The 13850-nt window shown below is 40.1% G+C and overlaps 1 protein-coding gene across 2 annotated transcripts in view; it reads right to left on the bottom strand.

Annotated features, from left to right (window-relative positions):
• ralaa (RAS like proto-oncogene Aa) overlaps positions 1-12514 on the bottom strand; it is a 37797-nt gene extending 25283 nt beyond the window's left edge. Inside the window, exon 1 of one of the 2 annotated variants that reach the window (XM_088643707.1) lies at positions 12303-12514. The gene's annotated coding sequence lies outside the window, so the exon portion shown is untranslated. Of the gene's footprint in view, positions 1-11257; positions 11281-12302 lie in introns of those variants that run through there. The other variant, XM_088643708.1, reaches the window with a different exon arrangement.
• Positions 12515-13850: the final 1336 nt, after the last annotated feature.

Here is a 13850-nt window from a genome sequence, read left to right as displayed (position 1 = left end):
ATGGCCTTGGACAAATGTTCAGTGCTGAGAGCCTTGGTGAAATGTTTTAAGAGTGTAAACCATGGTGATAACTAGCAGTTCACATTCTGTTATAGGAGAATCTCCTTCAGCCCTCTGCTGTACATCAGTTGATTCTCCCACTCAATCTCCAACACTCCCTCAGCAGTCTGACACAACTGACCTGTAGGAGCTGAGAGATTCATTCACCCAAGGGAGTGAAGTAGGGCGTGGGTCAGTGTTTCTGTCTTCTGAGGAATGCAGCTCTGACTGCAACTGGGAAAGAAAACGTCACAGGTTTTGGATCACACTAATTACACTGCACAAGTTGTATTTGCCAAGTGTCTCCATCTCCACAGAGGTGAATGGCAAAAACAGCTATCATTATCATCCGAATTGAATACTCCCAATTATGGAGAGTAGATTCTGTTAATTTCTCATTATGGCTCATTATGACAACCTTAGCTATTTAAACTTCAGTCCACGCTGGCAATTAAGAACCGGTGCAGTGCGGTGGCTCTGTGGCTAAGGATCTGCGCCTGTGGCTGGAAGGTTGCCGGTTCGTTCCCCGTGGCCGGCAGAGGAATCCTACTCCGTTGGGCCCCTGAGCAAGGCCCTTCACCCAACTGCTCCAGGGGCGCCGTATAAATGGCTGACCCTGCGCTCTGACCCCAAGCCTCTCTCCCTGTCTATGTGTTTCATGGGAGAGCAAGTTGGGGTATGCGAAAAGACAAATTCCTAATGCAAGACATTGTATTTGGCTAATAAAGTGATCTTCTTCCCATTATTATAGTCTGCCAATCCGACCATACAAGATGAGAGGCCACAGGAACAGCTTGTTTAGGGGCATCGACCAGGTGACCCTGATGCCTGAAGCAGACAGCAGCGTCTGTGCAGCTGTGGTCAGCACAATGTAAGTGAATCATATGGGATCCAGACAAACGGCGGCACAGCTGAAGATAATTCCAAATGTCGCCCACTCTGTGGACCGGACATTTAAGAAGATGCTGAAAAAAACAAAACTGCCACAAGTATGTCAATTTGTGTGGCTGGACTGCAAACCAAAGAAGAGCACTGCATTTAAATTCCGAGCACCTTTGGAAAATGTGTTCAAGTACTGTATTCACAAACATCTACAGTTTTTATATCTATCTATCTACATCTACAATACCTGGCAAAATAAAATCCTATAAAAATAAAAAATTAACAGAGAACCTTCATATCTCAATGTAAGTACATTCAGTTAAAAAAATGCATTTGCTTCATTTTGTAATTTCACAAAATGGGACAACATAGAAAGGGCCTACAGGCCTACTCTGGGAATGCATTGTAGCTTTTCACAGAAAAAAAAAACTTAACCAGTGGAAACAAAAACTCCTTATTTACCACCAAGAGTTATTCTGAAAAAATCTGGTTTCACCACCTCTGTAAAGAAGCAACAATCTATACTTTGCCTATTAGGAAAGAGACATTCTTTAAAATGCTGTTAGCATGAAGTACAGAAAAAAATATTGCACTGAACAGTGGTCTTTCTGCAGTCTATTAACACTGGATAGATCTAAAAGCACAGGGTGCATCGATTAAAACTCCCCCCCAAAGTATAAAAGAAGAACTGTTAGAAATCATGAACTGATTCCACAAAGCAACAGCTCAGTACAGCATTCAGTACAGCTAGGGCTGGCACCAATTTACAGGAAAAATACAATTAAGAGACAACAGCACTTTGACAGGCCTCAATCAGTCTGCATCCGAGTTAAAAGCCTTCATGTTCTTATACAATCTGCTCTAATGGAAGGTATTTAAATGAGGAAGGACCTACATAACCAAAACTAATAATAGTCACAGACACTACCTTGCTCCAGTGGAAACATCTAAGTAGTTAGTTCCATACTCCCACAAACCTTTGGGCAAAGCAGGGCTTTGTGTTCTCGGTTTTAAATACACTTTCACATACAGTTTCTACTTTGTCCCTCTGGTTTGTGTTTGCGCTGTTTATTCTGAAGACATGCAGGGGGTTGACTCTGTCTTTGAGGATTTTGAATACTTTGAATGAGGCCCTCTCGTAGACTATTAAGGTTCAATCCCTTCAGCTTGTCGGTGCAGGTAATAGTACCTTAGTGAACCTTACACACCACATAACAACCACACTGCACCTCTGAATACTATCGTTTGAAAGGGAAAACTCAAGTGGCCGACTGAAAGTTCACAAGCTCTCAAGTCTCAGGTTCACACCGACGTTTGTTTCCCTCTCCACCTCCTGCTTATCCTCCAGGGAGGCAACTGAACAGCTGTAGTTCAGAGTCTTTTCTATAAATACACCACGCCTGATGCAGTGCTTTGATTCACTGCAAGAAGTCTCACCAAAAAGTTCCAGGGCGAGAACGCAAACCGAGAAACTGCACCATCTCACCACAGAGCTACTGTACCTCCTTTGTCCTGGTAAAGAAAAAAAATCTTGTCCTCTTTCGGGAGCATTGCGACTACTAATAAGAAACCGTGTCATGTCCGTGTATTTTGACACGAGCTCCACTGTGAATAGCTTGTGCCTGTGAACAAGAGCTGAATGCACATTGCCTTGCATTCTGCTTGTGAGCGTAGGGGCTGGCTTCTGGCAGACATAAAACAGGAAGCTTATCTTGCATGTGCGGCTGGAATTGTAATCACGGTGTACACTTGGCTCCTCTGACATTGGATCCAAGGTTGGATACCCAAGGGGTAATGTTTAAAAGTTACTGCAGATGCACTGGAGACAAGGAAAGAGATAAAGGAACAAAGACGCGTAATGTACTTATGGTTTAATGGACTGGCGATCACATCCTGCACTGGATGATAAAGAAGACACAGCATACAGGCTATCTACAAATCTATCAAAACACTACCACACAACAATCACTGGAATCCACAGTGTGTATCCACTCATCTCTCCCAATCCGATAATGGAAAGCTGAACTTTTTCAGGTGTACCCAAACAGTGTCTTAAGGTGCAGAGCATTCAGGTGTGGAGATTTTCACCAAAACTAAGCTGTTTTAGCTACCTTGCACTGACACCCTATGGATTTGAGACAGAAAAATAAAAACCGCTGTTCATCATTAATGGCTTGAATGGTCTGTCAGCAGAGAATACCAGTGAACTGTTAATTCCCTATACACCTACAGGTAGAGGACAAAAACAATGGGAACACCAATGTAAAGTCACTTAGTAGGACTTTGAGCCACCACATGTGCTCACTACAGCATGTGAGAGCCATGGGACAGATTCATCCAGTATCCAGGATTCTGTAGGAGGAATACAAGATCACTCTTCCACAGGAAAGTTAACCAGCTCAGGCCAGACTGATGGAGGTGGCAGACACCACCATTACGTTTAGAGACATGATTACGCAGCACTGAAGATGGTAGGGGGCCCTTGATGACCGGTTCAATCAAGATCAAGCACTGCTGGATATGAGTGCAGGTGGAGTGCTACAATCCTGATGCTGTCGGCTGACTGCGACTGCGGTTACCCAAGCAGAAGGTTACGATTGGCTTGACACAAAGAGGCAGCCATGAGGCTGACAAGGGCTCTCTCTCCAACAGCAAGCCCCTCCAACTTCCTAGGTACCTGCTGGTGCTTTCCTGTCAGTGAGGGACTCACCTCTCCCAAACAGTCCCACTCTGTCCCAAACATCCAGTACGTTTCTGCAGAGTTTGCAGCAGGTTAAGAGATGAATGATCCACTGGGAAGGAGGGTTTGTGGAACCCCACCTGTACTTTTCAGCCTCTCCCTATGGGCCCGCGAAGTCACTGGGGGTCAAGACAACGACTCTATCGGCAATCCCAACAAAACTACGCTGGCATTTTTAAACTTGTGACAGCCTAATAGAACTAAACCAGAAATATCTTCACATCACATTTTTGTAGCCAAGCTACATCGGGCTTACAAGCATTATGTTTACGGAAGGATTAAAAACCTGCTGGTTTTACAGTAAAATAAGGAAAGAATTTTCTTAAAAACAGAAAAAAACAAGTACTTGCAAAAAGAAAAAAGGCTTTTCAAAAGGAAGAAATGTTCAGAATTTGAAAACCAAAAGGAAATGTCAAGGTACCACTTGAAACGCTGATGACAGACACCCGGAAAACTGTTATACACTAACGGATTAATGAAAAGTTATCGTCCATCAAAGTGCTGGAATAAACAGTGTCAAGCAACTGGTAATCTCAAAATAATTGGTACAGGTTTCTAACAGGAAATGGGGGGGCTAAAATATTAAAAACCTGGTACAATCTACATTGACGGTTTTACACTGTATAACAAGTGTTCATTGAGCAGGAATTCAAATAAACACAATTGGAAGCACTCTGGAAAAAATAAGATTAACTCCCTTGTAGTTTTAATCCAACGAGAACAACCATCAGAATTGTTGAACAATTTCCTCAACAGCCACTCGGATTTCCTTTCCTGCAACAAAAACCATTCTCCCATCTGCTGGACTGCAAATATGTTTTCTCTACCTGATCAACTACCTCAAAACGTGCAGGATGGCCTGGTCTTTCACTGTAATAGATTCACAGCAAGTTCCTTTGCCTATTCCAAGTCAACATCAAACTAAGCAACAAGTTTGTTAACATGTGTTAGGAAATCTAAATGTGCACATGCAATTTCTCTTGACACAAATTTCACTGAAAGCACAAGCTCACACCTTGTTTGCTTTTTAGAATTTATCCCGTTGACTTTCGGTGCCCATGCCTGTTTATCCTAATACACATCAATACCTCATCTATGTTGCTCAACCACTATACCGTATCAAGGAGTTCCCAGCAATATCAGGGCCTGAAGTACAAACTTGAACACTCTGCCTTCACTTAAGTCCTACAGCTGGATCCATTTTTTATCTCCCAAAACTAAACAAAAATGGTTATCCTCATAAAAATAATCCTTTGGTATTTGTAATAGGTTCCACTAGTAGAAACCTTGTTTCCGTCAGTAAGAATTTCTAATTCCCTGCGTAATGAAAAAACTAAATATTGTTTTAATGAACTTTGTATCTATTGCATCTTTGTTTTTTCCAGTCACGGATTAGTAGAAAAATCTTGGTATAATCTGTGCGCTTATTTTTTTACTTAGCTATTGCATCAGTACTGTGGTTTTGCAATCAAAGCACTTCTATTAAACACAAATAGTAGATTGCGTGTTCTTTATTGAGCAAGTACAGAACAGGGTTTAGACCAGGTGTACATAAATACTGCAACTGTCTGGGACAAAGAATAGGAAATGTTAGTATGAGCCGCAGGAATTTTATTCATAATTTGTAATGCCACCATGATTGAGTGACAAAGAAAAGGATACACACAAAAGAAGTTCCTCAAAACAGTGGATTGAGCACACTGGAAACAGTATTACATAATTTACACTCAGGTAATAATAATTATAATAATAATTGCTTAATTGATTCTCTTTCTGAAGCACTACATACTCATAGAGAAGATGGATAAGATGCAAAAGATATGGATAAGGATAAGAGACAAGATAAACAGATAAATGTTAAGATAGTAAAAAGACATTCCCAGAAAAGACCAGAAATGTTTGAATGGCACTTGAAGTACTTACTTACTTCTTCACATCTCCAGCTGACACTCTCTGTAAATACACACCAACACTTAAGAGGTAGATGATGTGAGTCACCCTTCCTGTATAAAACCTTCTGGGACTGAAACTTTTAGGCAGAATAGACATTTTCACACTATTGACTTAGTGTGAAAAAAATTCGATAAGATCACTTTATTGGCCATTTACAATTTCTTGTATTAGGAATTTGTGTTTTCGCATACCCCAGCTTGCTCTCCATGAGACACACAGGCACACAGACCAAGAGAGAAGCTTGGAGTCAGAGTAGGATTCCTCTGCCGGCTGCCGAGATATGAACCGGCAACCTTCCAGCCACAAGTGCAGATCCTTAGCCACATTAGCCTCCGCACTGCCCTAAAGCAGACGCCCCTATTGTGCCGTGACCCGGATACGAACCAGGGTTGTTGCGGCCATAACGCAAAGCACTGACCACTAAACAATCACGGCGAGCTACCAAGACACACACACACACACATTATTGAATCTTAAGATTTTTGAAATCAGAGATATCAGAAACTGTGGCAAAATACTGAATGCGTTAAAAATAGTACTTTCTGGAGGATACAAGAAAACTCAAAAACTAAATGGCATAAAAATTGTCTATGATTTTTTAAATGTGCATTTCTGGTAGATCTTTGTGGTTTATTAAAAAAATAAATTTTAAGGGTTTTAGAGTATCAGTAATTTCTATCTTTTTCTATACACCCAGTTAATATTTATAACTTGATAAAATAGGATGGCCTGCTAATAAGGTAATTTTATGGGTCTTGGAATCTTTTATGTGGTAGAATCTACTACAGCACATGAAATATAGAACTATAAGAATATAGTTCTAACTTCTTCCATTTTTATTTTTCTACTTAATTTTCATTATTATTAAACATGAAATTGTTTCTTTTTTTAATTATAAAACATATGGACTGTTAAAGTGTTCTCTTGTTCTTTGCGCCCGATACAAAATGGGAGTAAATCCATACAGACATCTTTTGGTAAAAGCCTGGACTTGGATTAATCTCCGAGAGCAGTGAAGCATCTAATTCCATTTCACTCTCAAAACGGAAGACAAAAAAAACAACCAGGAAAATACTATTCCTTAAAATCAGTTATGCTCTTTTTGTTGTTGTCATGAAAAGCATTTGTCCTGTTATCAGTGATGTCGGATTTAAATGTTACAATTTGTCCCTTTCATACCAAAAATAACTGTGTCTTTAACAATTAATCTCAGATTACACAGTACTGTATGATATACAGTATCAGGAGTCTTGCCTAGAGCTGAAGTACTAACAGAACTGTCTGCAGTTATGACAAATGCATAAGTTATTGAATGCCTAAGCAACTGTACAGCAAAAATACGGTCTAAAACTGAAAATGACACTTTAAATGAAAAAGGTTGACAACTCAACCTGATACAAAGCATTTAAATCAGCAATTTGGCATTGCAGGTAATCAAATGGTGTCCTGTGTCTTACAACAAAAACAAACCGTGATGAGAAAGTTTATAACTTATAAATACAAGTTATTTCTTAACTCTGCAATGTATCACTCCTGACAATTCTGATGAGAATGTAACCTGGTGAGCTTTATATTGTAACATCTTCAACTGAAAAGGAAATACGCTCTTGCAAACTCTTTGACGCTCCAAAGAAGAAGCCCTCTGTCATACAAAGGTTTGAATTTTTGTTCGGAGAAACTTGACTAAAAATGTCCCAGTTTCATTGAGTATATAAATGATGGTAAAAACATGGCAACTAATCAAAATGTTCAAGGTTTATATTAGCAGATGTACATTACAGATTTATATAAAGAATTCACAAAGCAGCAATTTAAATAAGAGCTACAATGCGTAACCAACTGTTGGAAAACTGAAAGCACAAGAGTCCTTATTTATAACTCAGCCTGACTGGCAAAGCGAGTCATCTTTGCATAAATGCAAATTAAGTGTTTTAAAAAGTGTACTTTGTGTGGCTGCAGTAAAGGTTTCGCAACCTGCTAATTATATTATATTAACCTGTATTGAGTAATGCTTTAAAAATCCCATTAAAAAAAAAACATTTGTTATTATTTTTTCCCCTTGTCTAGGCCATTCTCCACCATACAATTTTCTATCCTGGAAAAAAAAATGCAATTAACTGTTTTCTTCTAAGAAGTAATCATCACTTGAGTGAAGAAACTTGATCAGCATCTCATTGCCACAATGTACTGTAGCCGGAGTTGGGTATAATAAGCTGTGGAGGAGGTTGCCAAGCTACCCTGGCCAGAAGCACAGTGATTCAGCTCAGTAAGATGCTTCTTTGCTTTCCTTGGCCTCAGCTCAGCAACAGCCAGTAGCCACTGAAAGATCCCTGTGAATCCCCTGTGAAGCCATGATGAGCTCAGCACAGCTGGGACTTCAAGCTGCTATTTCACAGACACAAGGGATGAGCTACAAACACAGAACATACAGGGACCTGCAGCACTGGCAGAAAATACTACTTTTTTACTGACCACACCATAGGCAGTGCTCCCAGGTTTTTGGTGTTTATTTTTTTCCCCATCATGACATGCCCCTTTATACTTGACATTGACCGATTCCTTTTCCCAGTTAAGAACACAGTCTCTGCTCATTTTGATTCCTGGCGTGCTGCTTTTCACATCACAGACACTGACTGTTTCGTCTGTTTCACCCTACTAATCCATCACGCAGAGTTCAAAGGCAGTGATAATCACTAATCCCAGAGCTCGACTAACTCGCATTTCATTCGTGCAATGTGCTCAAGGATATTCGTGTAAAACACTGCACACTTATTTTCACCGGCTGTGAAATGAGACTATTCTTTTCCAATAGGACAGAGAAGTATATAGTGTACAATAATCACCACCCCAATGTATCATTCCACAATCAAAGGGTAATGAACACAATTTTCTGGGATATAGTGAACATGCAACATGTGCTAACCGCACTTTAAAAAAAATGTTAGAAATTATTTGCTGAAAACTGACAACACCATTTAAATGTCATTCACTGAAGTGCTGTTAGAGTTAGTTGTTGGTCACTGGTTTGCTGTGAAATCTAGCCATATTACAACTTCATTCATTTTGTGGTTTATCAAATGTAATTGCAATATGACAAAAGTGGGGGGAAAAAAGGTAAGCAGACCATCAGAAATGCAAAGTAGGCAATACTTTTGTTCGCTTAATCCACATTAAAAGTCATTCTCCAACAAAACTTGAGATACAATTTGACTGAAGCGGAACGAGTTTCCAGATTTTCCATTTCAATGAAGCATACTATATCAAAGGCAAATAAATCTTTAAATTCATTTTTTCAAAAAAGTTGGTATTGCATAACATAACCTCATTAAATTACACTTAAGGAAAGAGTTAAGCTGCGTTGGGTCAGAAGCAACTATAGTACTTTAGAGAGGGTGAGCACAAAGCCTCTGAATGCTGGCTGATTTTTTGTTTAATAAACAATGACAAAGTAGAATTTGTGTGTACTGTCACATGAGGATAGATTTATCTACTGTTAGGACTTCTAGGTGAAGGTCAGATGTGTCTTAATATGTAAAACTAGAGAATCTTAAGAGAACGCACTTTCTTTTCACAACACTGTATCTGTATCACGCATAAAACACAGACCTTCCACCAACATCAAGAGACGGATTTCAATAACTTTCTGCTCCAGAACACTTCAATTCTCATCTTCTGTAAGCTGCTAAATAAATATTAATTCAGTAGTTTCTATGAGATTCAGGGGTTTCACAAATGTTTTGACAAGTCCAGAGGGAAGAAAAAAAAACTTAACAGATATGTTCTCCACAATGAACAGTTCATACAAACTTCCAATTTCTTTTCTCATTTGCTTTGTGTACTAACTTAATATTTCATCTTCCATGCGAGTCCTTTTTTCTGACCTGACTGCAACGTTTAAGAAATTAATATTCCAACATCTTTCATTGGAACAGTCTTTTCAACAGGCTATGGGTTATGCCGCTGAAGGCCTTAACTCCTCCAGCTCCAGACGAATAAAATTAAAATGTGATTTAAAACATCACTGCTACCCGGCAAGCCATTTCTATTTCAAAGGAAGGTAACAAACTGTTTGCAGATCTCCGGCCGTTATCCATCCATTTACTAATTACTTTATCCAGTACAGGGTCGCAGGGGACAGAACCTATTCCTGGCAAGCAAAGCAGGATACACCCTGGATGGGATGCCAGTCCATCACAGAGCACACAGAGACAAACATGAACACACACTCGCACCAGGGCCAATTTTCCCAGTAGCCAATTACCTAAAGGTATGTCTCCAGACTGTGGGAGAACACCCCGAGTCCCTCAAGGAAACCCTCATGTACAAACTCCACACAGATGGCACCCGAGGAATTGAGCCCAGGACCCCAGTGAAGCAATGCTAATCACTGCACCACCCTACCCACATCTCATTACTGCCTTTTTTATTTTAATTTAGTAGAAGTCACAAATGTCTCACTTCATTATGCACCCCAGAATTTTTTTTTGAGGTTTCTGTAGATACTTCCATCATTAAATTTTACTCTCCTCTAGTTTTTTTGATGCATTTGGTTTTAATTTGCCAAACCGCAGGTCAGGACTACAGTAATGAGCTGTGTAACTACTATGATTTAAAAATGAGTTTATTTTCTATATTTCAAACAGATCTGCATACCCTTCAGTTTACTGTTTCATGCCAGGTTGCTGTGATTCAATGCATGCCATTTGAAATATTTCAGAGGACCTCCTGATGCTCAATATCATGATAAATATTTGTATATAACATTTTTTGACATAGGAATATATTCTGAGTGAAAAATAAAAATGCCCTTTTAATACAAAGCCCAAACTTAATGACTCTGGCATTGTCAAAACTGAACGAAATTCTGAAGTACTGTAAAACATTAAGATATCATTTTTTTTAAAGTGTGATTCATTGTTGTTGTCACTTAAATTAAAATAAAAACAATGGTAATGATGTCTAACATCAAGAGCATGTGATGCCATGTAATCCTTTAAAGTTACTCACTGGCGTACTCAGACTTCCACTTGGTTATTAACGGCGCTAAAACACAAACTCGGAAACAAGAGCTGGGCAGTAATACTCAATGCTCCTTCGCCAAAATGTCTTTTGTGCTGTATCAGATGCAAAAATATATTGTGTTATGAGAAAGTTTTTTGTTGTTGTTTTTGCTTGCTACATGTGCATCTCACATTCATTTACGTTATACTGTACAAAACACTCATGACCTTAGTGAGAAAACAGGTCAGATTCATCCACTATGATATCGAGGTCTTACACCACTGTGCTTGTCAGGCAACCCATCAGCCAAAGCCAATATTAAAAAGAAGACGTTACAATGTCGTTTAGTGCCCATGTTAAAACGGCGGTTGTAATTATCTCGTAGTCTTCATTACCCCTAGAAAAATAACACTGGAGGGCTGTGACGCCTTTACTGTTGCCTTTGCAAATTTTATGACCCAAAGGCTAGGGGCACTGGCAGAAAGACAAACACACAGTAAAAACTTTGCCCGCAACCTCTTAACTGTACAGCCTCCAGAGAAGGGCTCTTACCCACGTCAGGCAACAACTGTCAGGATACACACAACTGATCACACAAAGAGCAAGCCCTATTGCAAACTAGGTCGGAAAAACGCAACCTACTGCATTGTGCGACGGAGCAGAGACCGATTTTCCCAGCGTCTCTCTCAAGTCCTTGGGTGTGGTGAAGGAGCACAGTGCCTCTTCCACTTCACCACGGGGATGATCACTTTCCGTGTGTATTACATTCTCACTCGGGCACAGCAAGCCCCATTTTTAAAAAGCAACAGCAAGTTTAACGGCGTCGCTGTTGATTTCACCACCTGTTTGTCTCGTTGTCCACCCCAGGAATCGGTCTTACTTAAAAAGAAACCTTTGTGCATAAATGTCAAGTGTGAATCTGAAAAGGGTCACCAGACGGCAAAGGAACTTCCAGAATCAAAATGGGTCTTTTTGAAACTCGACAATTGTAATCAATTTTAAGACCACTTTCATCATGGAGAGATCCATCTACCAATACATCATCAATGCTATATCAGAGATATTATCAAACATCACAAAGCACTGGCTATCGGGCCCAGTTTCAACTGAGCAGTGCATTCCTGGAAATTAAAAGCGTATCCTCCACAACACAACTGAGGGACTACATCTAAACTATGCAACAGTGTACACTAAACCCACCTTAATACATCTGCAGCCTGCAGCGAGGATTTAAGCCCGTCCATATTTCACTCCATCGCTGATCCAGTCAAATACCTTATTTATTTTTGTTCAAAAGTAGAGGCTATCTACCCTTAATGCCATATTGGTACAGTTTTCCAATAGTGTTATGTGAATGCGCCTACACTATCGGTACGCGATTACCTCATGAGAACAAAGAGATAACGTGCGAATATATCACATTATCTTGTGTTACTTTCGAGCGACTGCAAACAACGCCAAGAAGCGCGACAAACACTTCTTCTTGTCGGGCAGCAGGAGCAGAGCAGGGAGGTCTAGATGCGCTGCGCCGAGCGGAGTGTCAGTTCCCGTAACAACAACATGCTTGCAGACTGAAGTGGAGGAGCACGGTAAATAATGCTTGGCGCACGGAGTTGAGCAGGATTTGCAAACCGGCTCCACTGCACAGGAGTGCGGGGACGCACCGCTGAAAGCGCCCGGGTCTTACCTGCTGGAAAGAAGGGAAAAAGATCTACGTGAGCTGCCCCCCGTCTTCTGCAATTCACGAGCTGTCGAGGTCCCTGCTGTAGCGCTCCGGATGCTGCCCGTTCCGAACAACACATTAATTCCAGCCTCTCCCCTTTTTGTGTGTGTGTGTGTGCGCTTCTTTCGGAGAATATGGCGAAAGGGTGTGGACAACGACGGCCCCGTGATGTCAGCGCGCACAGCGGCGACGGGGGCCAGGAGGGAGTATGGCTCTCGCACTCCTCCGTCATGAGGGCAGGCAGGCGGCGCAGGCGGCCGCAAGTGCGGTGGGGTGGTTTTCACCCGGTCTCAGCGCGCAGACCTTACCTTCTCTACGACTCCCTGGAGCTACATATCAGAATCGGGTCAAGGGAAAAGTAGGCGTTAACGTGTAAGCCGAAATTCTAGTTTTCCATCATCTACGACGTAAAAAAAAAACATTTTCCCTGCAACAATGACACGCTTTGGGTATTGTGGTTAAGGTGGGGATCTGCTTATTGTTGCTCCAGGTCTTCTATTTATACTGGTGATGTCAGCTACCTTGTGCTCCCTGGAATGAGCTCACCTTTGTAAAGCTGATATTTTGTTTTTCAGCTTCCCAATAACTGGAAATAGTGTTGCTTACTAATTATTACACACTTCGCAAAAGCATATGACATCAACTGTAATACTGTATTCTGCATTCCAAATTTCGCAGTTCACTTCATTTATTCAGATTGTTCCACAATTGCAAAAGAGCAGTTACACTAACTAGGTACAGTACATTCTAAGGCATAGTACCCTATTCTGATTCTAGGGAGCCCTTGTTTTCATTCTGTACTGCGTTATACAAATGTTATACAATGTTATACAAATGCAAATTTTTCATCAGAGTCGTACTTGGGAGTCGATTCTTTTTAAATTTTATGAGTTGCCATCACTTAATTAGCTAATTGTTACTTAGGTTTTAAATGTTCATACTCGATGAAAGTTAAACTCTTGGAAAATGTTTATCTGACCTGGGATGTAAGAATGCAATTACAGCATTAGATACAAGTTCAGGAAACATTCTGTAACTACACTTCAAAAGAATTAGTCTTTCGATGTGTGATTAAAATATTAGAATTATCTGCTGTATAGTAGTTTTAAAATTGCTATCGACAAGAACCATAAATCATTTTTAAAAGGAAAATGACTACCTTTAATAATCTGTATAGATCTCATTACTATAAATGTAGCAACAGGATATAGCAACAATAATTTCAAGTAGGTAGCTGTGTCAACATGCATCACGCCTGAAGAAAGGCCCACAGCTGCAATGTGTATCTTTTCTTTTCCTTTCAGCATGGAATAAACCTTTACTTGTTCCTTTAATTTAAAAAAATAATGTTTTTTTTTCCAGATTTAAAATTGTTTCCTTAAAGAAGCAAAACTAAAAAGACCAGGATATCTATTTGCTTAAACACATTATTGGATTTGTGTTCTTTCTCTGGAAACAGTAGAAGTTATCAACTTTGAAAGTCATGTCAATTGATTCTTAAATTTAGTTATC

Source organism: Lepisosteus platostomus, chromosome 8, assembly GCF_059453375.1.
Source record: "Lepisosteus platostomus isolate fLepPlt1 chromosome 8, fLepPlt1.hap1, whole genome shotgun sequence".
Classification (NCBI taxonomy): domain Eukaryota; kingdom Metazoa; phylum Chordata; class Actinopteri; order Semionotiformes; family Lepisosteidae; genus Lepisosteus; species Lepisosteus platostomus.
The sequence above is the reverse complement of the archived record's forward strand: the minus strand, read 5'-3'. Positions and strand labels throughout refer to the sequence as shown.